Genomic DNA, 26,377 nt, shown 5'->3' with positions numbered 1-26,377 from the left:
ATACTCAAGGCTGCCTTCCAAGAGGTGTCCGAGCATCGGATTCTTATCAAGAGCGGACCGGGAAATTGGAGTCTTTCGGCAAGTGGCACCACCCACAAAGCTACGTATTGAATTTACCCATGAGACCGGCCTCATCCTGAGTTGTGCAGGGAAGGTCGGGCCCCCTTGCAGACAAAGCCGGGGAATCGACCCACCGGTCACCATCAGGAGGGGACAAGGGGCTTAAATGAAGTGGTGCCGAGAACCTCGGTGTTCCCCTTGAGTGAGACCGGCGTGTTGGGGGACTTTTGGGGTCGCATCAATGGTGCCAAGTACCGTTTCGCATTTCAAGACGGAACCTGGGACATCTTTTGAAACGCTGTAGAGGGCAAGGGCCTCATCTTGCGATGACGGGAGAACCACGTGGTTTTGCTCGAGTTGCGGCGGGATTCTCGAGTTATGACCGGGAATTTAGGCTTCCTCTTGTTGGCCTTGAAATCCAATCTTCCATTCGGGTTGCGAGGGGGAGCTGGGGATTGCACTAGAGTCACTGCAGGGCAAAAGAGACCTAATCTAGGCTTGTGTCCAGGATCTAATGTTGCTCTCCAGGGGCGACAGGGATCTCGGGTTTGCATTCCAGACTCATCCGGGGAGTCAGTTCTCACCTCGAGGGTAAGCAAAGAATTCCGCTCTCATCTCGAGTCTCGATGGGTATCTCTTGGAGCCCAATGTGTGTACTAAAGGGAGTCAAGCCTCCTGTGGAGTTTGGAGAGAGGACTCGGGATTGGACTCCAGGCCATGCAGGAAAAGGAGGCCCTCATCTCGAGATGACGGTGGCGTCTCGTGGGTTTTCTCGAGCTGCGGCGCCAGTGTGGGGTGTCTCATGAAGTACCACGGGGATCTCAGGGAGCCTCTTGTGTGGCGCCAGGAAAATCCAGTATTCCTTTCGAGTTGCGAGTTAGAACTGGGGATTGCTCTCCAGTCACTGCAGGGCAAAATAGACCTCATCTACGCTTGTGTCCAGGACCTAGTGTTCCACTACTGGGCCAACAGGGATCTCAGGGTTGCATTCTCGACTCACCCGGAGAGTCAGGCCTCGTCTTGAGGGGAAAAAAAGGACTCCACTCTCCTGTCGATTCGCGACGGGTATCTCTTGGAGCCCACTGCGTGGCGTAAAGGGAGTGAAGCCTCCTATGGAGTTTGGAGAGATGACTCGGGATTGTTTTCCTGGCCATGCAGGAAAAAAGGCCCTCATCTCGCGATGACGGGGGCGTCTTGTGGGTTTTCTCCAGCTGCGGCGCCAGTATCAGATTTCTCACGAGGTACGACGGGGAACTCAGAGAGCCTCTCGTGTGGTGCTAGGGACGTCAGGTCTCCGTGCATGTGGTGAAGGGGAGTGCGTGATTGCTCTCGAGTCATAGTAGGCGAATTGGGCCTCAAGACGCATTGAAGAAGAACTCTCGAGGTCTTTCTCGGGTTGCGGCAGGGAACCCTGGGTTCCCTCGACTTGTGTCGGTGACCTCAGGCAACTTCTCAGGGTGCCTCTGAGAAGTCAGGGACACTGTGGATTTGGGAGGGGCCTTTCGTTACTCAACTGGGTTTGGTGCAATCGAAGAGGGCCTCATCTCGAATGGAGGCAAGAACCTCAGGGGTCCTCTCCATTTCTGACTCGGGTCGCAGAGTACCTGCCGAGTATGGACAAGAGAGTCACGCCTCGTCTTCTGTGGAGGAATGGATCTCCGCTTGCCTTTCGAGTTGTTCACGGAGTGACAGGCCACTTGTTGAGCTGTGTGTGGAACCTGCGGGTTTTTCCAGACGATGCACAGGGGTGTCAGTGCCCCTTCGTGTTGTGCCTTCATCCAAAGGGTTGCCTTCAAAGAGGTGTCCGGGCGTCGGGTTCTTTTCAAGAGCGTACCAGAAAATTGGGGTCTTTCAGCATGTGGTACCACCCACGAGGCTACGTCTCGAATTTCCTCGGGAGACCGGCCTCATCCTGAGGTTCGTCGGGAAGGTAGGGAACCCCTTGCAGACAAAGCAGGGGAATCGATCCACCGGTCATGATCAGAAGGGGAGAAGGGGCTCAGATGAAGTGGTGCCGGGAACCTCGGTGGTCCCCTCGAGTGAGACCGGTATGTCACGGCACTTTTGAGGTCACATCAAGGGTGCCAAGTACAGTTTCGCACTTCAAGACGGAACGTGGGAATTCTCTGGAGATGCTCTAGCGGGCAAGGGCCTCATATTGCGATGACAAGGGAAACACGTGGTTTTTCTCGAGATGCGGCGGGATTCTCGAGTTACGACGGGGAATTCAGGCTTCCTCTTGTGTTGGCCCAGGAAGTCCAATCTTCCATTCAACTTGTCACAGAGAGCTGTGGGTTGCTCTCGAGTCACTTCAGGGCAAAGAGTCCTCATCTAGGCTTGGGTCCAGGACGTAGTGTTCCTCTCCAGGGGCAACAGGGATATCGGGGTCGCATTCCAGTCTCACCTGGTGGGTCACGCCTCGTCTCGAGTGGAAGCAAAGGACTCCACTATCCTCTCGAGTCACGACGTGTAACTCTTGGAGCCCAATGAGTGGCCTAAAGGGAGTCAAGCGTCCTGTGTAGCTTGGACAGAAGGTTCACGCTTGATCTGCATACCATTCAGTTAAAGATGGCCCTCCTCTCTTGATGACGGGAGCATCTCATGGGTTTTCTCGAGCTGCGGCGTCAGTGTGGGGTTTCTCACGAGATATGATGGGGAGCTCAGGAAGCCTCTCGTGTGGCGCCAGAGAAGTCAGGCCTCCATGCGTGTGGCCAGGCAGATCGCGTCATTGCTCTGGAGTCATGGGAGGGACTAGGGCCTCAAGACGCATTTAAGAAGGACTCTCGAGGTCTTTCTTGGGTAGGGGCGGGAAACACTTATTTCCCTCGACCTCTACTGGGGACCTTAGGGAACTTCCCAGGTGCCTCTGAGAGGTGAGGGATACTGAGGAGTTAGAGGGGCCTCTCGGGACTCGACTAGGTTTGACGAAATGAAAGAGGGCCTCATCTCGATTGGAGGCAGGAACCTCAGGCTTCCTCTCCATTTCTGACTCCGACCGCAGGGTCCCTGCACGGTTGGGACAGGAGAGTCAGGCCTCGTCTTGTCTGAGTAATGGAACTCTGCTTGCCTCTTGAGTCGTTCAGTGGGTTTCAGGCCCCTTGTCGAGCTGTGTGTGGAACCTGCGGGTGTTTCCAGAAGATGCACAGGGGTGTCATTGCCCTTTCATTTTGTGCCTTCCCCCACAGGGTTGCCTTCAAAGAGGTGTCCGGGCATCGGGTTCATTTCAAGAGCGGACCAGGAAATCGGGGTCGTTCGGCATGTGGCAGCACCAACGTGGCTCATCTCGAATTTCCTCGTGAGACCAGCATCATCCTGAGGTGCGCCGGGAAGGCCGGGAACACCTTCCACACAAAGAAGGGGAATCGACTCTCCTGTCGTGATCAGGTGGGGAGATGGGGCTCAGATGAAGTGGGGCCGGGACTCTAGGTGTTACACTCGAGGGAACCCGGCATTTCAGGGAACTTTAGGGGTCGCAACAAGGGAGCCAAGTACCGTTTCCCACTTCAGGACGGAACATGTGACTTCCCTGGGGACGCTGTAGCGGGCAAGGGCCTCATTCTGTGAAGACGTTGGAACCACGTCGTTTTTCTCGAGTTGAGTCTGGATTCTCGAAAACGACGGGGATTTCAGGCTTCCTCTTGGGTTGGCCCTGGGAAGCCCAATCTTCCCCTGGAGTTGCGAGGGAAAGCTGGGGGTTCTGCTCGAGTCACTACAGGGCCAAAGAGACCTCATCGAGGCGTGTGTCCAGGACCTAATATTCCTCTCAAGGGAAGACAGGGATCTCGGGTTTCCATTCCAGACTCCCCCAGGGAGTCAGGCCTCGCCTCGAGGGGAAGCAGAGGACTCCGCTTTCCTCTCAAGTCGCGACACGGATCTCTTGGAGCCCAATGAGTGGACTCAAGGGTGTCGAGCCTCCTCTTCAGTTTGGAGAGAGGACTCGGGATTGCTTTCCAGGCCAGGCAGGAAAAGAAGGCCCTCATCTAGCGATGATGGGGGCGTCTCATGGGTTTCCTCAGGCTGCGGCTCCCATGGGGGTTTTCTCACGAGGCACGACGAGGACCTCAGGGAGCCTCTCGTGCGGTGCCAGGGAACTCATGTCTCCATGCGCATGGCGAGGGGGAGCTGGTCATCACTCTCGAGTCATGGGAAGTGACTAGGGCCTCAAGACGCGTTGAAGAAGGACTCTCGAGGTCTTTCTCGGGTGGCGGCGGGAAACCCTCGTTTCCCTCGACTTCTGCAGGGGACTATAGGGAACTTCCCATGGTGACTCTGAGAGGTGAGGGATGCTGTGGAGTTGGCAGGGCCTCTCGGGACTCTGCTGGGTTCGGCGCAATGGAAGAGGGCCTCATCTCGAGGGGAGGCAGGAACCTCAGGCTTCCTTTCCGATTCTGACTCCGACTGCACGGTCCCTGCAGTGTTGGGACAGGAGAGTCATGCCTCGTCTTGTCTGAGGAATGGAATTCTGGTTGCCTCTCGAGTTGTTCCGGGAGTCTCAGGCCCCTTGTCGAGCTGTGTGTAGACCCTGCGGGTTTTTCCGGATGATGCACGGGGGTGTCAGTGCCCCTTCGTGTCGTGCCTTCACTCACAGGGTTGCCTTCGAAGAGGTGTCCGGGCATCGGGTTCTTATCAAGAGCGGACCGGAAAATCGGGGTCGTTCGGCACGTGGCACCTCACACATGGCTAGTCTCGAATTTCCTCCTGAGAACGGCCTCATCCTGAGGTGCACCAGGAAGGCCGGGAACCCCTTCCAGAGAAAGCAGGGGAATCGACTCTCCTGTCGCGATCAGGAGGGGAGAAGGGGCTCAGATGAAGTGGTGCCGGGACCCTTGGTGTTCCCCTAGAGGGAACCCAGCGTGTCGGGGAACTTTTGCGGTCGCATCAAGGGTGTCAAGTACCGTTTCGCACTTAAGGACAGAACATGGGACTTCCCTGGAGACGCCGGGAATTTCGGTGTTCCCCTGGAGTGAGACCGGTATGTTGGGGAACTTTGGGGTCGCATCAAGGGTGCCAAGTAGCATTTCGCACTTTAAGATGGAACGTGGGACTTCTCTTGAGACTCTAGCTGGCAAGGGCCTCATTTTGCGATGAAGGGGGAACCACATGGTTTTTAAGACTTGAGGCTGAATTCTCGAATTACAATGGGAAATTCAGACTTCCTCATGTGTTGACCGTGGGAAGCCCAATCTTCCATTCAAATTGTGAGGGAGAGATGGAGGTTGCTCTCGATCACTGTAGGGCAAAATAGACCTCATCTAGGCTTGTGTCTAGGACATAATGTTCCACTCCAGGGGCGACAGGGATCTCGGGGTTGCATTCCAAACTCACCCGGGGAGTCAGGCCTCGTCTCGAGGGAAGCAAAGGACTCCGCTCTCCTCTCGAGTCGCACTGGGTATTTCTTGGACCCAACTGAGTGGCCTAAAGGGAGTCAATCCTCCTGTGAAGTTTGGAGAGAGGACCAGGGATTGCTCTCCAGGTCAGGCAGGAAAAGAAGGCCCCCATCTCTCCTTGACGGGGGCATCTTGTGGTTTTTCTCGAACTGCGGCGCCACTGTGGGTTTTCTCACGAGGTACGATGGGGTACTCAGGGAGCCTCTTGTGTGGTACTAGGGAAGTCAGTTTTCCTGCTTGTGGCGAGGGGAGCGCGTCCTTGCTCTGGAGTCATGGTAGGGGAATCGGGCATCAAGAGACGTTGAAAAAGGACTCTCCAAGTCTTTCTCGGGTTACTTCAGGAAACTCTGGGTTCCCTCGACTTGTGCCAGTGACCTCAGGTAGCTTCTCAGGGAGCCTCTGAGAATTCAGGGATACTGTGGTGTTGGGAGGGGCCTCTCGGGACACCACTGAGTTTGGTTCAATGGAAGAGGGCCTCTTCTCTAGTTGAGGCAGGAACCTCAGGGTTCCTCTCCATTTCTGACTCCGATCGCAGGGTCCCTGAAGAGTTGGGCCAGGAGGGTAAGGCCTCGTCTTGTGTGAAGGAATGCAACTTCACTTGCCTCTCGAGTTGTTCACGGGGTGACAGTCCACATTTGGAGCTGTGAGTGGAATCTGCGGGTTTTTCCAGACGATGCATGGGGATGTCAGTGTCCCTTCGTGTTGTGCCTTCATCCACAGGGTTGCCTTCGAAGAGATGTCCGGGCGTCAGGTTCTTATCTAGAGTGGACCGGGAATTCGGGATCTTTCAACATGTGGCACCAACCATGAGGCTACTTTTTGAATTTCCTCATGAGACCGGCCTCATCCGGAGGTTCGCGGGGAACGTCGGGAACCCCTTGCAGACAAAGCATGGGAGTCGACCCTCCTGTCGCGATCAGGAGGGGTGAAGGGGCTCACAAGAAGTGGTGCCATGAACTTTGGTGTTTCCCTCGAGTGAAACCGGTATGTCAGGGAACTTTGGGGGTCGCATCAAGGGTGCCAAGTACCGTTTTGTACTTCAGGATGGAAAGTGGGACTTCTCTTGATACGCTGTAGCGGCCAAGGGCCTCATCTTGCGATGACAGGGGAGCCACGTGGTTTTTCTCGAGTTGCGGCGGGATTCTCGAGTTACGACGGGGATTTCAGGCTTCCTCTTGTGTTGGGCCAGGGAAGTCCAATCATCCATTCGAGTTGCGAGGGAGAGCTGGAGGTTGCGCTCGAGTCACTGCAGGGCAAAGGAGACCTCATCTAGCCTTGTGTCCAGGACCTAATGTTCCTCTCCAAGGGCCACAGGGATCTCAGGTTTGCATTCCAGACTCACCCAGGGAGTCAGGCCTCGTGTCGAAGGGAAGCAAAGGACTCCGCTCTCCTTTCGAGTCGCGACGGGCACCTCTTGGAGCCCACTTTGTGGCCTAAAGGGAGTCAAGCCTCCTGTGAAGTTTGGAGAGAGGACTTGGGACTGCTCTCCAGGCCATGCAGGAAAAGATGGCCCACATCTCGCGATGACGGAGGGGTCTTGTGTGTTTTCTCGAGCTGCGGCGCCAGTGTGGGGTTTCACACGAGGTACGACGGGGAGCTCAGGGAGCCTCTCATGTGGCGCCAGGGAAGTCAGGTCTCCATGTGCGTGGCGAGGGGGAGCGCGTTATTGCTCTCGAGCCATGGTAGGGGAATCTGACCTCAAGACGCGTTGAAGAAGGACTCTTGAGGTCTTTCTTCGGTTGTGGCAGGAAACCCTTATTTCCCTCGACGTTTGCCGGTGGCCTCAAGGAGCTTCTCAGAATGCCTATGAGAAGTCATGGATACTGTGGAGATGGGAGTGGCCTCTGGGGACTCCACTGTGTTTGTTTTAATGGAAGAGGGCCTCATCTCGGGTTGAGGCAGGAACCTCAGGTTTCCTGTCCATTTCTGACTCAGATCGAAGCATGCCTACAGAGTTGGGAATGGATACTCAGGCCTCGTCTTGTCTGAGGAAGGGAACTCCGCTTGCCTCTCTCATTGTTTAAGGGGTGACAGGCCAGTTGTGGAGCTGTATGTGGATCCTGTGGGATTTTCCGGACGATGAACAGGCTTGCCAGTGCCCCCTCATGTAGTGCCTTCATCCACAGGGTTGCCTTAGAAGAGGTGTCCGGGCATCGGGTTCTTATCTAGAGCAAGACCGAGAAATTGGGGTCTTTCAGCACGTGGCAGCAACACGAGGCTACGTCTCGAATTTCTTCGTGAGACTGGCCTCATCCTGAGGTGCGCCATGAAGGTCGGGAACCCCTTCAAGACAAAGCAGGGGAATCGACCTTCCTGCCGTGACCAGGAGGGGAGAAGGGGCTCAAATGAAGTGGTGCCAGGAACTTCGGTGTTCCCTTGGAGTGAGACCGGTATATTGGGGAACTTTTGGGGTCGCATCAAGGGTGCCAAGTAGCATTTCGAACTTTATGACGAAACATGGGACTTCTCTTGAGACTCTGTAGCGGGCAAAGGCCTCATATTGTGATGAATGGGGAACCACGTGGTTTTTAAGAGTTGCGGCGGGATTCTCGAGTTACAACGGGAAATTCAGACTTCCTCTTGTGTTGGCCCAGTGAAGACCAATCTTCCATTCGAATTGCGAGGGAGAGATGGGTGTTGCTCTCGAGTCACTGTAGGGTAAAATAGACCTCATCTAGGCTTTTGTCCAGGACATAATGCTCCTCTCCAGGGGCAACAGGGATCTCGGGGTTGCATTCCAGACTCACCCGAGGTAAGGCCTCATCTCGAGGGGAAACAAAGTACTCTGCTCTCCTCTCAAGTCGCAACAGGTATCTCTTGGAGCCCATTGAGTGGCCTAAAGGGAGTAAAGCCTCCTGTGAAGTTTGGAGAAAGGACCAGGGATTGCTCTCCAGGTCAGGCAGGAAAAGAAGTCCCCAATCTCGTGATGACGGTGGCGTCTCGTGGGTTTTCCCGAGCTGTGGCGCCAGTGTGGGGTTTCTCACGAGGTATGACGGGGAGCTCAGGGAGCCTCTCATGTGGCGCCAGGGAAGTCAGGTGTCCATGCGCATGGCGAGGGGGAGCGTGTCATTTCTCTCGAGTCATGGTAGGGGAATCCGGCCTCAAGACGCGTTGAAGACGGACTCTTGAGGTCTTTCTCGGGTTGCGGCAGGATACCCTGTGTTCCCTCGACTTGTGCCGGTGACCTCAGGGAGTTGCTCAGGGTGCCTCTGAGAAGACACTGATACTGTGGTGTTGGGAGGGGCCTCTCGGGACTCCACTGCGTTTGGTGCAATGGAAGATTGCCGGGAGCCAGCGAGAGACATTCTACTCGTGACAAATGTCATGGGGAAAGAGTCTCGGCATACGCAAAGGCGGGATCGAGCCTCCGGGAGTTCCCCCGTATATTCTTCAGCATCTACCCCCAAAAACCGAAGTCTGCCTTCTTTATTGCTTTGTTCTCTCACCTCTGACATTACTGGGGATGTCCCCCACCACCATCTCACTCTCTCTGTCAAAGAGCTAACTTACAGCTCCAACTAATAATGTTCCTGGGCAATTAGTAGTGTTTAAATCCAAACCCTTCAGATGGTTTTCTAACTCGCCTGACAAGTTTACCCGGTCTCCTACAGCTATGCATACGATTGTGTACAGTCTCCCAGCCTCGAGACGCACGGGAAGTTTAAGATATTCAAATAGCTTAGAGCCTCTCAGAGAGTTAGAAACTGTCAGAATAAAACTAGTAAAAGATTTCATTGATGAACCAATGCTTTTTGCCAAGTTTCCACATCCCCTGAATTGTATCCTTGAATGTGTGCTAATTAATATAGTTGGTATGTAGAAAAAATAAGTAGTGGCCTTGATGTTGGTAACTTTAGACCCTTAAGGTAATAAATTCTTTTCTTTGTTGTAAACCCATTACACATCCTCCCTATAGGAATGCAATTTTATCTTCGCAAGATGGCGCCAAACCTTAAACAATTACTCTTAGAGAAAATAACTCTTATGGTTGATAAGTCTTTGTCAAGAGTCATAAAATGTTAATAGGTCTTCTGGCCAGAAGATGATGTAAATCATCTAAACCATTTTTATACGATAAATCTGCAGAAAAGAAACCCTGGTTTTTGATAAGGATTAAAGACTGCTGACTTTGCATCCCCTATTATCCTCTATGTGTAACTTAGGGTATTAAAACCTGTGTTGAAAATAAATCTACGGGCCTTGCTCGCCAATGCTTGGTCTCCCCATGTCATTATTCCCCTCAATTTTCAGATGAGTGTCCATCTGGAGCGCGGATATCCTCTGCGACCATTTATTTGCCTGGGCTTCGAAGACCCACTCGATAAGGTGTCTAAGGTGGGGCACCTTCCTCTATTCTAGAGGGCACTTGCAGCCTCCGTGGTCAGAGCTAACCTGGTGTCACGGGTTATATTGATTTTCCGCGTAAACCAAGCTACTCAGCTGCTTTTCTCCACTGATTTTTCCTACTGAGCTATCCTCATTCTATTACTCTTTATATCTTTGATGAATACATAAATATATAAATAGGTCGCCTACTCCATCTTCCCTTCGAATACCCTGGATCAGCTGGGGCTGGACCTCTGCAGGTGGCGCCCGAGACAGGCATTTCGAAGGTAAATCCCCAACCCCATTCCCCCAGTGTTCAGTTTTGGGGACAGATAGGATCCCACTTAGGGGGCTGCAGATCCCCCTGTAGAATAGACAGGGCCAGAGGAGTGGGAAGTGTTGAAGAGTTAGAGAGAAAAAACGGTTTCTAAAAAGGCTGACAAAAAAGGCCTAATCTTTAGATAGCTAAAAGCAAAATCTTTTACTATCCTTAAGTTTCTGACATGGGCAACACTGAATCAAATGAAAGACAGCTCTTTATAGGAGTAATTTTACAGTTATTAAGTAAAAGAAGAATCAAGGTTAAAACATCTTCCATTCAATCATTTTTTACATTTGTACAAGACCACTGCCCTTGGTTTCTACAACAAGGCACTGTTAACCTAGATATCTTGAAAAAACTAGGAAAACAGCTAAGAGCTTATTGTGCTCAGCAAGGTTTGGAAAAAATCCCTACTTACACCTTTCCTCTGTGGAATATGACTAGAGATGTTTTAGATCCAGCTCATGAATTTGAAAGGTACCTGTTAAAGAGGAAAGTAAAGTTGGAAAAGTACCTGTTAAACAAAAAAGCAAATCTGAAAAGGTACCTGTTATAAAGAAAAGTGAAAATGAAGAGGCTATACCTAGCTATCGACAGCTAAATGAATGGCTAGCCGCTATGACTGCCAATGAGCATGTAAAAGATAGGGATGAAAAGAAAGATCAGCTCTCCCCTCAATTTGAAAAATGTTTAGAGGAAACAGCAGCTCGATGCCATTCTGATGAGGATTTTTTTTTTAAGCTAAAGATGCTCCTAAAAGTTTAAGAAAACATCCCTAATCAGACCATCCGCTCCTAGGAGGTTGAGGGAAACATCCCCGATCAGACAGTTCGTAAGATTTAGTTACCAAAAAGTTAAAGGATCTCCAGAACAGAAGAGGAAACCTTCGGGACGCTCCCATCCCCCTATGCCTCCTCCTCCATGTCGGGGTAAAGGGCCACTGCTAGGAGTTTCCCGGAGAAGGATTTTCTCTAGTCCCAAGGATGAACTTGATCCTCACCTTGAGGCTTCTTTTCTAGTCCCCTCTGAAGTTTAGCCAGGGTAAAGAGGTTACAAAATAAATAAAAATATTCTCTAAAATTAAAAAAAAATTAAAAATGGATTTCTCTGCATCTAAGAATAGACAAATATTTATTGACTGTGGAATATGATTAGAAATGTCCTGGGCCTCCGTCACGAGGCTGTTAAATAGCCTATGGGGGAGGCTATAGAGGTGGATGGTGGTGAGTCTCCATTTACTGCACAGATCATATTTTCTGCCATTGAAGAAAAAAAAAAAGGGAGGGAGAAAGTGGTCTACCTCTCGAGGAAGGAGAGGGCTTACAGGACGCTGCGGCCGAGAGCCCTGGCGAGCTCCCTCCCCCTCTGCGCAAACCTTTAAAAAACTTATCCACCACTTTCTGATTTAAGGCGACTGCCATCGCCTTCGATTGTGCCTCCCAGGACCCAGGAGTTCCCCACTTTGCCCCCAAAGCCTCCCAAAGTGTTGCCTAAGACTGAGGAAGATAAAAAGTTTTTTAAACAAAGGAGCTTTTAGTACACAATATGCAGAGCGTGCTCCTTGGAGAAAACTCCCTCAGGGGGGTCTCACCCAGGCTAGGAGAAAAGCGAAAAGGCAAGGAGATTTAATAACAATATTAACCCCTGATGTGCCGCTTACTCCAATTCCAACCGGAGTGGCTGGCCCCCTATCTGAGGACATTGTAAGATTTGTCCTGGGGCGTAGCTCGCTTTCTTTTAAAAAAAAATTAAATAAAAAAAAAAGAAAGAAAAGAAATTTCGCTGGTGCATGGTGTAGTAGATTCTGATGATATTGAGAAATTAAAGTCTTGATCTCACTGCCTATCAAAACTGTACAAATTAATAAAGGTCAAAGAGTAACACAGCTTTTACTTTTACCTTACTATCAGACAAGGAAAAACTTGACTTCTCAAGCTAAGAGCCACAAAACATTTGGATCTAGTGATCTAGCCTTTTGGGTGCAGGAAATTACAGTTCCAAGGCCTTTAAAAGATCTTTTAATTCAAGAGAATAAAACGCCAGGGCTATTAGACACAGGAACAGACGTCTCTTAACATTGCTGGGAAAGACTGGCCCAGCTCCTGGCCAACACATAATACTGAAAATGAGTTGGTGGGATTAGAGAAAGTGGTATGTGGGGTGGAGATGCTGTACAGGTGGTACATTTAACAATACTTTATATATTGTTATAAATACATAATATAAATGTATTTGCCTAATTACAGTTTGCCTAATTAGGTATGGGTATAAATAAAATATAATAAAGGTATACCTAATTCTATTTATAGATCTATACTTAATTAATTTGTATATAAATTAATATGTATACTATATACACACACACATATATGTATACTGTATAATTAAATATATATGGCAGTAATATAATGTGTGTGTGGCTGATATTAATTGGTATGGATTGATGTGCTGTGATGATATATGTTCTATATACTGTATAATTATAAATGTGTGACATGTATTATTACAGTATATTGGTTTGAGTTGGTTGGTATTAGCTGTGTATGTGTTGTATTGTTGTAATATATATTAATTAGTATATTAATTATAAAGATTAATTCAAGTATATTGATTTATATATATTATATGTCAATAACTTTATACTTGTTGCCATATATAAATACATATATAAATGCATTTTGCATTTAGGTATATCTGTATACCTGTATACCAAAATGAGATAAGGAGGTTATACATTTATTACTTAAATTTATACAGAGACCTAAACTAAACATTAGACCTAAATTAACATATCCATAGGGAAACAGCTAGACAAATAGTGAAGTTATGTTCCAATTGTAATTAATCACTTAAACGTAAACACACAGGGGCAGACTACAATGATGAGACACTAGATGCCTGAATTACAGGCTACGACTCGGCCCCTGGTCAAGTAAAAAGGCCTCCTTACGGGAGAGTGAAAAAGGCCAGATGTGTTGCTAACTTGTGGGAGAGGGTATGCTTGTATATTTCTACAGAATGCAGATTCTCCGGTTTGGATCTCAGACAAATTCGTCATGTCACATTCCCCAAAGACCAGGTTCGCGGCGCGCGCACTCGCTCGCTCCCCCTCCCCCAGCCAGCTCTCGCCTCCGTGCCACCAGCAGCGCCTCGCACCCACCTCTCTGCACCCCGTGACCTAGAGCAAAGAAGTCTGTGCAGCGAGTGAGGGCCAGAGAGGAAAGCGCGCCCGCGGAGTGCCGTCCAGACCAGCGTGGCCCCACCGGCGAGAGGGGACCGCCCTGAGCCCAAGCGGTGGCGGCTAGCCCTAAACCACGAACCCTGCCCCTCCGCCCACCATAGGCGCCTTGGCCCACAGCCTGCCGCTTGCGTTCTGCCTCCTGATGCTGGGGACACTGCTCCCCCGGGCTGACGCCTACAGCTGCTCCCTGGTTCATCTTGTTTAAACCCTCAATATAATGTTTGCTCCTTTGTAATGCTACAACATCCACCTTATCTTATGATGTAACCACTTATTGAATTATGGTCTTGCTGTATTCCAACAACTACAGGATTTAATGCAAACACGACGGTTTGTGGGCTTAATTATCTTGGGAACAGCAGCTTTGATAAGTGCAATCACTTCTGTTACTGTGGCAGCAATATCATTGACTCAACAAGTACATACTGCTCAATATGTTGATTCTATGTCCAAAAATGTTTCTTTAACATTGGCAACACAGGAAGCTATAGAGAGAAAATTAGAAATGAGGGTAGACGCCCTAGAGGAAGCAGTAATACATATTGGGACTGAATTGCAGGCTTTAAAGGTGAAAATGGCATTGTCTTGTCATGCTGACTATCGGTGGATATGTGGAACACCCCTGAAAGTAAATGAGACAGATTTTGAATGGGAAAAGATTAAAAACCATATTTCAGGTATCTGGAACAGCTCTGACATTGGTTGAGACGTAGGGAAACTTCACTATCAAATAGCAACCATGGAGCACTCCCGATTAGATTTTACTGCTGCTGGAACAGCAAATGATTTCTTCCATACTTTCCCTAACTACATCTCAGGAAAGAATATTCTGTCTAATGTCTTTAGCTATGCTGCGGTGGCTGCTTTAATTCTGCTTCTCATAATCATTCTTCCTTGTATTGTCAGGATTCTTCGGCAGAGTATTCAGAGGCTCGCGACTGAGCTACATCTGGCTGTTTTAAGAAATAAAAAATGGAGAGATGCCGGGAGCCGGCGAGAGACATTCCACTCGTGACAAAGGTCATGAGGAAAGAGGCTGGGCATACACAAAGGTGGGATCGAGCCTCGGGAGTCCTCCCGGATATTCTTGAGCATCTACCCCCCAAAACCAGAGTCTGCCTACTTTATTGCTTTGTGCTCTCACCTCTGACTTTCCTGGGGGCTGTCCCCCACCACCATCTCACTCTCTCTGTCAAAGAGCTAACTTACAGCTCCAATTAATAAAGTTCCTGGGCAATTAGGAGTGTTTAAATCCAAACACGTCAGATGGCTCTCTAACTCGCCTGACAAGTTTACCCGGTCTCCTACAGCTATGCATACAATTGTTTACAGTCTCCGAGCCTTGAGAGGCACGGGAAGCTTAAGATATTCAAATAGCTTAGAGCCTCTCAGAGAGTTAGAAACTGTCAGAATAAAACTAGTAAAAGATTTCATTGATGAACCAATGCTTGTTGCCAAGTTTCCACATCCCCTGAATTGTATCCTTGAATGTGTATTAATTAATATAGTTGGTATGTAGAAGAAATAAGTAGTGGCCTTGGTGTTACTAATTTTAGACCCTTAAGGTAATAAATTATTTCCTTTGTTGTAAGCCCATTACACATCTGCCCTATAGGAATGCAATTTTATCTTCGAAAGATGGGGCCAAACCTTAAAATAATTACTCTTAGAGAAAATAAGTCTTACGGTTGATAAGTCTTTGTCAAGAGTCATAAAATGTTAATAGGTCTTCTGGCCAGAAGATGATGTAAATCACCTAAACCATTTGTATACGATACATTTGCAGGAAAGAAACTCTGGTTTTTGATAAGGATCAAAGGCTGCTGTCTTTGCATCCCCATTATCCTCTATGTGTAACTTAGGGTATAAAAACCCCTGTTGAAAATAAAGCTACGGGCCTTGATTGCCAACGCTTAGTCTCCTAATGTCATTCTTCCCCTCAATTTTCAGATGAGTGTCCATCTGGAGCGCGGATATCCTCTGCGACCATTTATTTGCCTGGGCTTCGAAGACCACTTGAGAAGGTGTCTAAGGTGGGGCACTTTTCGCTATTCGAGAGGGAGCCTGCGGCCTCCGTGGTCAGAGCTAACCTGGTGTCACGTGTTATACTGATTTTCCGCATAAACCAAGCTACTCAGCTTCTTTTCTCCACTAAATTTTCCTACTGAGCTATCCTCATTCTATTACTCTTTATATCTTCGATAAATAAATCAATAGGTCGCCTACTCTGTCTCCCCTTCGAAAACCCTGGACCAGCCGAGGCTGGACCTTGTCAGAAGAGGGCCTCATCTCGATTTGAAGCAGGAACCTCAGGGTTGCTCTCCATTTCTGACTCTGAACACAGAGTCCCTACAGAGTTAGGACAGGAGAGTCAGGCCTCGTCTTGTGTGGAGGAATGGAACTCCACTGGACTCTCGAGTTGTTCACCGGATAACAGGCCACTTGTTGAGCTGTGTGTGGAACCTGCGGTTTTATCCGGACGATGCATGGGGGTGTCAGTTCCCCTTCGTTTTTTGCCTTCATACACAGGGTTGCCTTCGAAGAGGTATCCAGCCTTCAGGTTCTTATCAAGAGCAGACCAGGAAATCAGGGTCTTTCGGCATGTGGCACCACCCACAAGCCTACGTCTCGAATTTCTTCTTGAGACGGACCTCAACCTGAGGTGCACCACGAAGGTTGGTAACCCTTTCAGACAAAGCAAGTGAATCGACCCTCTTGTCCTGATCAGGAGGGGAGAAGGGGCTCAGATGAAGTGGTGCCGGGAACCTCGATGTTCCCCTCGAGTAAAACTGGGATGTCGGGGAACTTTTGGAGTCACATCAAAGGTGCTAAGTACCGTTTCAAACTTCAAGACGGAACGTGAGACTTCTCTTGAGACGCTGAAGCTGGCAAGGGCCTCATCTTGTGGTGACGGGTTAACCACGTCGTTTTTCTCGAGTTGTGGCGGGATTCTCGAGTTAGGTCAAGAAATTCAGGCTTCCTCTTGTGTTGGCCCAGGGAAGTCCAGTCTTCCATTCGAGTTGCGAGGGAGAGCTAGGGATTGCGCTTGAGTTACTGCAGGGCAAAAGAGACCTTATCTAGGCTTGTGTCCAGGACATAATGTTCGTCTCCAGGGGGGACAGGGATCTCGGGGTTGCTTTCCTGATGCACCCGGGGAGTCAGTCCTTGTCTCGAGGGGAAGCGAAGGACTCCGCTCTCCTCTCGAGTTGCGACGGGTATCTCTTGGAGCCCACTGAGTGGCCTAAAGGGAGTCAAGCCTCCTGTGGAGTTTGGAGAGAGGACTCGTGATTGCTCTCCAGGCTATGCAGGAAAAGAAGGCCATCATCTCGCGATGAAGGGGGCGTCTCGTGGGTTTCCTCGAGCTGCAGCGCCAGTGTGGGGTTTCTCATGAGGTACTATGGGGAGCTCAGGGAGCCTCTCATGTGGCGCTTGGGAAGTCAGGTCTCCATGCGCATTGCAAGGGGGAGCGCGTCATTGCTCTAGAGTCATGGAAGGTGTATCGGGCCTCAAGAACCGTTAAAGAAGGACTTTCAAGGTGTTTCTTGGGTCATGGCAGTAAACCCTGGGTTTCCTCGACTAGTGCCGGTGGCCTCAGGGAGCTTCTCAGTGTGCCTCTGAGAAGTCAAGGATACCCTGGAGTTGGGAGGGCCCTCTCGGGACTCCACTGGGTTTGGTGCAATAGAAGAGGGCCTCATCTCGAGTGGAGGCAGGAACCTCAGGGCTCGTCTCCATTTATGACTCTGATCGCAGGGTCCCTGCAGAGTTGGGACAGGAGAGTCAGGCCTCGTCTTGTAAGGAGGAATGGAACTCCGCTTGCCTCTCGAGTTATTCACGGGGTGACAGGCAACTTGTCGAACTGTGTTTGGAATCTGCGGGTTTTTCCGGACGATGCACGAGGGTGTCAGTGCCCCTTCGTGTTGTGCCTTCTTCCACAGGGTTGCCTTTCAAGAGGTGTCCGGGCATCGGGTTCTTATCAAGAGTGGACCAGGGAATCGGGGTCTTTCAGCACGTGTTACCACCCATGAAGCTACGTCTCAAATATTCTCGTTAGACCGGCCTCGTCCTGAGGTGCGCCGGGAAGTTTGGGAACCCCTTCCAGACAAGCACGGGAGTCGACCCTCCAGTCGCAATCAGGAGGGGAGAAGTGGCTCAGATGAAGTCGTACCGGGAACCTCGGTGTTCCCCTCGAGAGAGACCAGGGTGTCGGGGAATTTTGGAATCGCATCAAGGGTGCCAAGTTTTCACACTTGAAGTGTGAAAACACTTCAAGAAGAAACCTGGGACTTCTCTTTAGACGCTGTAGCGGGCAAGGGCCTCATCTTGCGATGACAGGGTAACCATGTGGTTTTTCTCGAGTTTCAGCGGGATTCTCGAGTTACGATGGGGAATTCAGGCTTCCTCTTGTGTTGGCCCAGGGAAGTCCAATCTTCCATTGGAGTTGCTAGAGAGAGCTAGGGATTGCTCTCGAGTCACTTCAGGGCAAAAGAGACCTCATCTAAGCTTGTGTCCAGGACCTAATGTTCCTCTCCAGGGGCGACAGAGATCTCGGGGTTGCATTTTAGACGCGCCCGAGGAGTCAGACCTCATCTCGAGAGGAAGGAAAGGACTCTGCTCTGCTCTCGAGTCCCGACGGGTATTTCTTGGAGACCACTGAGTGGCCTAAAGGGAGTCAAGCCTCCTGTGGATTTTTTTTTAATTTTATTTTATTTTTAAACTTTACATAATTGTATTAGTTTTTCCAAATATCAAAATGAATCCGCCTCAGGTATACATGTGCTCCCCATCCTGAACCCTCCTCCCTCCTCCCCCCCATAGCATCCCTCTGGGTCGTCCCAGTGCACTAGCCCCAAGCATCCAGTGTCATGCATCAAACCTGGACTGGCAACTCTTTTCATACATGATATTTTACATGTTTCAATGCCATTCTCCCAAATCTTCCCACCTTCTCCCTCTCCCACAGAGTCCATAAGACTCTTCTATACATCAGTGTCTCTTTTGCTGTCTCGTACTCAGGGTTATTGTTACCGTCTTTCAAAGTTCCCTATATATGCGTTAGTATACTGTATTGGTGTTTTTCTTTCTGGCTTACTTCACTCTGTATAATAGGCTCCAGTTTCATCCACCTCATTAGAACTGATTCATTCTATTCTTTTTAATGGCGGAGTAATACTCCATTGTGTATATGTACCACAGCTTTCTTATCCATTCATCTGCTGATGGACATCTAGGTTGCTTCCATGTCCTGGCTATTAGAAACAGTGCTGCGATGAACATTGGGGTACACGTGTCTCTTTCCCTTCTGGTTTCCTCAGTGTGTATGCCCAGCAGTGGGATTGCTGGATCATAAGGCAGTTCTATTTCCAGTTTTTTAAGGAATCTCCACACTGTTCTCTATAGTGGCTGTACTAGTTTGCATTCCCACCAACAGTGTAAGAGGGTTCCCTTTTCTCCACACCCTCTCCAGCATTTATTATTTGTAGACTTTTGGATTGCAGCCATTCTGACTGGCGTGAAATGGTACCTCATAGTGGTTTTGATTTGCATTTCTGTGATAATGAGTGATTTTGAGCATCTTTTCATGTGTTTGTTAGCCATCTGTATGTCTTCTTTGGAGAAACGTCTATTTAGTTCTTTGTCCCATTTTTTGATTGGGTCATCTATTTTTCTGGAGTTGAGCTGTAGGTGTTGCTTGTATATTTTTGAGATTAGGTGTTTGTCAGTTGCTTCATTTCCTATTATTTTCTCCCATTCCGAAGGCTGTCTTTTCACCTTGCTAATAGTTTGCTTTGATGTGCAGAAGCTTTTAAGGTTAATTAGGTCCCATTTGTTTATTTTTGTTTTTATTTCCAATATTCTGGGAGGTGGGTCATAGAGGATCCTGCTGTGATGTATTTCAGAGAGTGTTTTGCCTATGTTCTCCTCTAGGAGTTTTATAGTTTCTGGTCTTACGTTTAGATCTTTAATCCATTTTGAGTTTATTTTTGTGTATTGTGTTAGAAAGTGTTCTAGTTTCATTCTTTTACAAGTGGTTGACCAGATTTCCCAGCACCACTTGTTAAAGAGATTGTCTTTAATCCATTGTATATTTTTGCCTCCTTTGTCAAAGATAAGGTGTCCATATGTGTGTGGATTTATCTCTGGGCTTTCTATTTTGTTCCACTAATCTATATTTCTGTCTTTGTGCCAGTACCATACTGTCTTGATAACTGTGGCTTTGTAGCGGAGCCTGAAATCAGGTAGGTTGATTCCTCCAGTTCCGTTCTTCTTTCTCAAGATCGCTTTGGCTATTCAAGGTTTTTTGTATTTCCATACAAATTGTGAAATTATTTGTTCTAGCTCTGTGAAGAATACTGTTGGTAGCTTGATAGGGATTGCATTGAATCTATAAATTGCCTTGGGTAGTATAGTCATTTTCACTATATTGATTCTTCCAATCCATGAACATGGTATATTTCTCCACCTATTAGTGTCCTCTTTGATTTCTTTCACCAGTGTTTTATAGTTTTCTATATATAGGTCTTTAGTTTCTTTAGGTAGGTATATTCCTAAGTATTTTATTCTTTCCGTTGCAATGGTGAATGAAATTGTTTCCTTAATTTCTCTTTCTGTTTTCTCATTATTAGTGTATAGGAATTCAAGGGATTTCTGTGTGTTGATTTTATATCCTGCAACTTTACTATAGTCATTGACTAGTTCTAGTAATTTTCTGGTGGAGTCTTTAGTGTTTTCTATGTAGAGGATCATGTCATCTGCAAACAGTGAGAGTTTTACTTCTTCTTTTCCAATTTGGATTCCTTTTGTTTCTTTTTCTGCTCTGATTGCTGTGGCCAAAACTTCCAAAGCTATGTTGAATAGTAATGGTGAAAGTGGGCACCCTTGTCTAGTTCCTGACTTTAGAGGAAATGCTTTCAATTTTTCACCATTGAGGATAATGTTTGCTGTGGGTTTGTCATACATAGCTTTTATTATGTTGAGGTATGTTCCTTCTATTCCTGCTTTCTGGAGAGTTTTTATCATAAATGGATGTTGAATTTTGTCAAAGGCTTTCTCTGCATCTATTGAGAAAATCATATGGTTTTTATTTTTCAATTTGTTAAGGTGGTGTATTACATTGATTGATTTGCGGATATTGAAGAATCCTTGCATCCCTGGGATAAAGCCCACTTGGTCATGGTGTATGATCTTTTTAATGTGTTGTTGGATTCTGATTGCTAGAATTTTGTTAAGGATTTTTGCATCTATGTCATCAGTGATATTGGCCTGTAGTTTTCTTTTTTTGTGGGATCTTTGTCAGGTTTTGGTATTAGGCTGATGGTGGCCTCATAGAATGAGTTTGGAAGTTTACCTTCCTCTGCAATTTTCTGGAAGAGTTTGAGCAGGATAGGTGTTAGCTCTTCTCTAAATTTTTGGTAGAATTCAGCTGTGAAGCCGTCTGGACCTGGGCTTTTGTTGGCTGGAAGATTTTTGGTTACAGTTTCCATTTCCGTGCTTGTGATGGGTCTGTTAAGATTTTCTATTTCTTCCCTGGTCCAGTTTTGGAAAGTTGTACTTTTCTAAGAATTTGTCCATTTCTTCCACGTTGTCCATTTTATTGGCATATAATTGTTGATAGTAGTCTCTTATGATCCTTTGTATTTCTGTGTTTTCTGTTGTGATCTCTCCATTTTCATTTCTAATTTTATTGATTTGATTTTTCTCCCTTTGTTTCTTGATGAGTCTGGCTAATGGTTTGTCAATTTTATTTATCGTTTCAAAGAACCAGCTTTTGGTTTTGTTGATTTTTGCTATGGTCTCTTTTGTTTCTTTTGCATTTATTTCTGCTCTAATTTTTAAGATTTCTTTCCTTCTACTAACCCTGGGGTTCTTCATTTCTTCCTTTTCTAGTTGCTTTAGGTGTAGAGTTAGTTTATTTATTTGACTTTTTTCTTGTTTCTTGAGGTGTGCCTGTATTGCTATGAACTTTCCCCTTAGGACTGCTTTTACCGTGTCCCACAAGTTTTGGGTGGTTGTGGTTTCATTTTCATCCGTTTCTATGCAAATTTTGATTTCTTTTTTGATTTCTTCTGTGATTTGTTGGTTATTCAGCAGCGTGTTGTTCAGCCTCCATATGTTGGAATTTTTAATAGTTTTTCTCCTGTAATTGAGATCTAATCTTACTGCATTATGGTCAGAAAAGATGCTTGGAATGATTTCTATTTTTTTGAATTTACCAATGCTAGCTTTATGGCCCAGGATGTGATCTATCCTGGAGAAGGTTCCATGTGCACTTTAGAAAAAGTTGAAATTCATTGTTTTGGGATGAAATGTCCTATAGATATCAATTAGGTCTAACTGGTCTATTGTATCATTTAAAGTTTGTGTTTCCTTGTTAAATTTCTGTTTAGTTGATCTATCCATAGGTGTGAGTGGGGTATTAAAATCTCCAACTATTATTGTGTTAGTGTTAATTTCTCCTTTCATACTTGTTAGCATTTGTCTTACATACTGTGGTGCTCCCACGTTGGGTGCATATATATTTATAATTGTTATATCTTCTTCTTGGATTGATCCTTTGATCATTATGTAGTGACCTTCTTTGTCTCTTTTCACAGCCTTTGTTTTAAAGTCTATTTTATCTGATATGAGTATCGCTACTCCTGCTTTCTTTTGGTCCCTATTTGCATGGAAAATCTTTTTCCAGCCCTTCACTTTCAGTCTGTATGTATCCCCTGTTTTGAGGTGGGTCTCTTGTAGACAACATATGTAGGGGTCTTGTTTTTGTATCCATTCAGCCAGTCTTTGTCTTTTGGTTGGAGCATTCAACCCATTTACGTTTAAGGTAATTACTGATAAGTATGATCCCATTGCCATTTACTTTATTGTTTGGGGTTTGAATTTATACACCGTTTTTGTGTTTCCTGTTTAGTATTTGTTGGAGAGCTGGTTTGGTGGTGCAGAATTCTCTCAGCTTTTGCTTGTCTGAAAAGCTTTTGATTTCTCCTTCATACTTGAATGAGATCCTTGCTGGGTACAATAATCTGGGCTGTAGGTTATTTTCTTTCATCATTTTAAGTATGTCTTGCCATTCCCTCCTTGCTTGAAGAGTTTCTATTGAAAGATCAGCTGTTATCCTTATGGCAATTCCCTTGTGTGTTATTTGTTGTTTTTCCCTTGCTGCTTTTCATATTTGTTCTTTGTGTTTGATTTTTGTTAATGTGATTAATATGTGTTTCGGGTTGGGGGGTTTCGCCTTGGCTTTATCCTGTTTGGGACTCTCTGGGTTTCTTGGACTTGAGTGAGTATTTCCTTCCCCATTTTAGGGAAGTTTTCAACTATTATCTCCTCAAGTATTTTCTCACGGTCTTGCTTTTTGTCTTCTTCTTCTGGGACCCCTATGATTCGAATGTTGTAGCGTTTAATATTGTCCTGGAGGTCTCTGAGATTGTGCTCATTTCTTTTAATTCGTTTTTCATTTATCCTCTCTGATTCATTTATTTCTACCATTCTATCTTCGAATTCACTAATGCTATCTTCTGCCTCTGTTATTCTACTATGTGTTGCCTCCAGAGTGTTTTTAATTTCATTTATTGCATTATTCATTATATATTGACTCTTTTTTTATTTCTTCTAGGTCCTTGTTAAACCTTTCTTGCATCTTCTCAATCCTTGTCTCCAGGCTATTTATCTGTGATTCCATTTTAATTTCAAGATTTTAGATCCATTTCACTCTCCTTACTCGGAATTCTTTATCAGGTAGATTCCCTATCTCTTCCTCTTTTGTTTGGTTTGGTGGGCATTTATCCTGTTCCTTTATCTGCTGGGTATTCCTCTGTCTCATCTTGTTTAAATTGCTGAGTTTGGGGTGTCCTTTCTGTATTCTGGCAGTTTGTGGAGTTCTTTACTGTGGCATTTCCTCGCTGTGTGTGGGTTTGTACAGGTGTCTTGTCAAGGTTTCCTGGTTAGGGAAGCTTGTGTCCGTGTTCTGGTGGGTGGAGCTGTATTTCTTCTCTCTGGAGTGCAATGAAGTGTCCAGTAATGAGTTATGAGATGTTTGTGGTTTTGGGGTGACTTTGGGCAGCCTGTATCTTGAAGCTCAGGGCTGCGTTCCTTTGCTGCTGGAGAATTTGCTTGGTATGTCTTGCCCTGGAACTTGTTGGCCCTTGTGTGGTGCTTGATTTCAGTGTCGGTATGGAGGCATTTGATGAGCTCCTGTCAATTAATGTTCCTTGGAGTCAGGAGTTCCCTGGAGTCAGGGTTTGGACTTAAGCCTCCTGCTTCCAGTTATCTGTCTTACTTTTACAGTAGTTTCAAAACTTCTCCTTCTATACAGCACCATTGATAAAACATCTACGTTAAAGAAGAAAAGTTTCTCTACTGTGAGGGTCACTCGGAAAGGTTCACAGCGTTACATGGAGAAGAGAAGAGGGAGGAGGGAGTTAGAGGTGACCCAAATGAGATGAGGTGGAATCAATAGTGGAGAGAGTGGGCTGGCCAGTAGTCACTTCCTTATGTGCACTCCACAACTGGACCGCTCAGAGATGTTCACAGAGTTATACAGAGATGAGAAGAAGGAGGAAGGAGACAGAGGTGGCCAGAAGGATAAAAGGGGGGAATGAAAAGGAGGGAGACAGATCCAGCCAGTAATCAGTTCCCTAAGTGTTCTCCATCGTCTGGAATACACAGAAATTCACAGAGTTGGGTAGAGTAGAGAGGAGTTAGGGAGGAGACACAGGCGACCCGGTGGAGAAAAAGGAGAGTCCAAAGGGAGAGAGCAGTCAAGCCAGTAATCTCGCTCCCTAGTGAAAAATGGGTACTGAAGATTGGGTTCTTAAAGGTACAAAATTGGTAACAAATACATAAAAGCAAAAATTAAAAATTTAGAGTAGAGTTTGGAATTTCAAAAATACGATGTTAAAGAAAAGAAGAAGGAAAAGAAAGAGAGAAAAAACGAACAAAGAAAAACAAACAAGGTCGCAAAAATTATCAAGAAAATACAGGTACAAAATTGATAACTAATACCAAAAAGCAAAAATTAAAAATCTAGAGTAGAGTTTGGAATTTCAAAAATACAATGTTAAAAAAAAGGAAGAAGAAAACTAAAGAGAAAACAAACAAACAAAAACAAGCAATGTCGCAAAAATTATAAAGAAACTACAGGTACAAAATTGATATCAAATATCAAAAAGCATAAATTAAAACTCTAGAGTACAGTTTGGAATTTCAAAAATACAATGTTAAAGAAAAGAAGAAAAAAAAACAAAACAAAAAAACAAGGTCAAAAAATTATTATTATATATATATATATATATGAAGTTTGCTGAAGAAGAAAAAAATAGGGTCTTTTTTTTTGCAAAGTAATAGGTTATAAAAGTGAAAATTAAATGAACAATAGAGAACTTAAAATTAAAAAAATTAAAAAAAAGTAAGAATGATCATAAAAATATATCTAGGACTTTCTCTGGTTTTGTTGTGAGTATCGTGGGTTCGGTTCATTTTTGGCTAGTTCCTTGGACCGACTTATATTTCTCAAGATCTATAGGCGCCTTCCTATGTAGTCCTAGTAACCACAGGGTTTTAATCTATTGCCTGTAGCTTCCAAGGCGTTTCCCTCTGTTATAGCTTCTTTTGTTTGCTGGTCTCTTCAGTGTCTGGTTTACACCCTGACACAAAGGGGACGGTGGAGGACACTTTTTTTTTTAGGCTCACTTGTTCAGTTGCGCTGTGGGGAGGGAGGGAGGGAGTGATGCTGCAAACAAATAACACTGGCGTGTGCTCGCAGTGCCTCAGCCACACTGGGTCTGCCCCCGCTCACGGCACGTGTAGCCTCCCTGCCCACACTGCTCGGGCTCTAGGTTGTTCCACCGGGAACAATCCGAGGCTGGCCCTGGGCTGCATGCACCTCCCAGGTCCAAGCCGCTCAGGTTCAGGCACTCGGGTAGTCCTCAGAGGCACAGACTCGGTTGGGCCTGCGTTTTGTGCTCTTCCCAGGTCCGAGCAGCTCAGGTGATGAGGTGTTTGGCGAGCGCCAATGTTGTGACTTATCGCCTCCCCGCCACTCAGTTATCTGGGTGTAAAACAGGCGCACCTTCTCAGGCAGATGTTGACCGTCCAGATCCCCAAGAAGTTTTAGTTAGCAAAGAAGGCTGCTTACAGTTTTATAGATAATGTCTCTCTGGGGCTAAGATTGCCCCCTTCCGGCTCTGGCTGCCTGTCACCAGAGGGGGAAGGTCTGCAGCCGGCTATCTCTGTTCAGTCCTTTGTTCCGTGCGCGGGCCTGGCGGTGTCTTAGGTTAGGGCTGGCTTTTTGCGTGGTAGATATCCCAGAGTCTGGTTTGCTAGCCCAAGTTATTTCGTTCAGATAGCGCTCAGGGTATTCAGGCCAGATTTTTACTCTAAGCGATGCAGCCCGCGCTGCGCCTCCCTGCCCAGCCCCTGCTTGCTAATGGTGTGAGCAGGCGTCTGCACTGCTTCGCGGCTGGGGGAGTTACCGTAGGGTTTGTAATCTGCGAGTTTTAATTGTTTATTTATTTTTATCCCCCTTATGTTGCCCTTTGTGCTTCCAAACCTTGGCAAAGATTTGGCAGTGAAAAGCTTTCCTGGTGTTTGGAAACTTTTCTCTTTTTAAGACTATCTTCCCGGGATGGAAATCCCTCCCTCCCTCTTTTGTCTCTTTTTTTGTCTTTTATACTTTTTCCTACCTACTTTCCAAGAGTTGGGTTCTTTTCTGGGTGCCTGATGTCCTCTGGCAGCATTCATAAGTTGTATTGTGGAATTTACTCGACGTTTAAATGCTCTTTTGATGAAATTGTTTGGGGGGGAAAGAGTTCTCCCCGTCCTACTCCTCAGCAATCTTGGCTCCTCTCTTGTGGAGTTTGGAGAGAGCACGCGGGATTGCTCTCCAGGCCATGCAGGAAAAGAAGGCCCTCATCTCGTGATGTCAGGGGAGTCTCGTGGTTTTTCTGGAGCTGCGGTGCCAGTGTGGGGTTTCTCACAAGGTACGACCGGGAGCTCAGGGAGCCTCTCGTGTGGTGTCAGGGAAGTCAAGTCTCCATACGAGTGGCG

This window comes from Bubalus kerabau, chromosome 15, assembly GCF_029407905.1.
Source record: "Bubalus kerabau isolate K-KA32 ecotype Philippines breed swamp buffalo chromosome 15, PCC_UOA_SB_1v2, whole genome shotgun sequence".
NCBI lineage: Eukaryota > Metazoa > Chordata > Mammalia > Artiodactyla > Bovidae > Bubalus > Bubalus kerabau.
Note: the sequence above shows the minus strand (reverse complement) of the source record.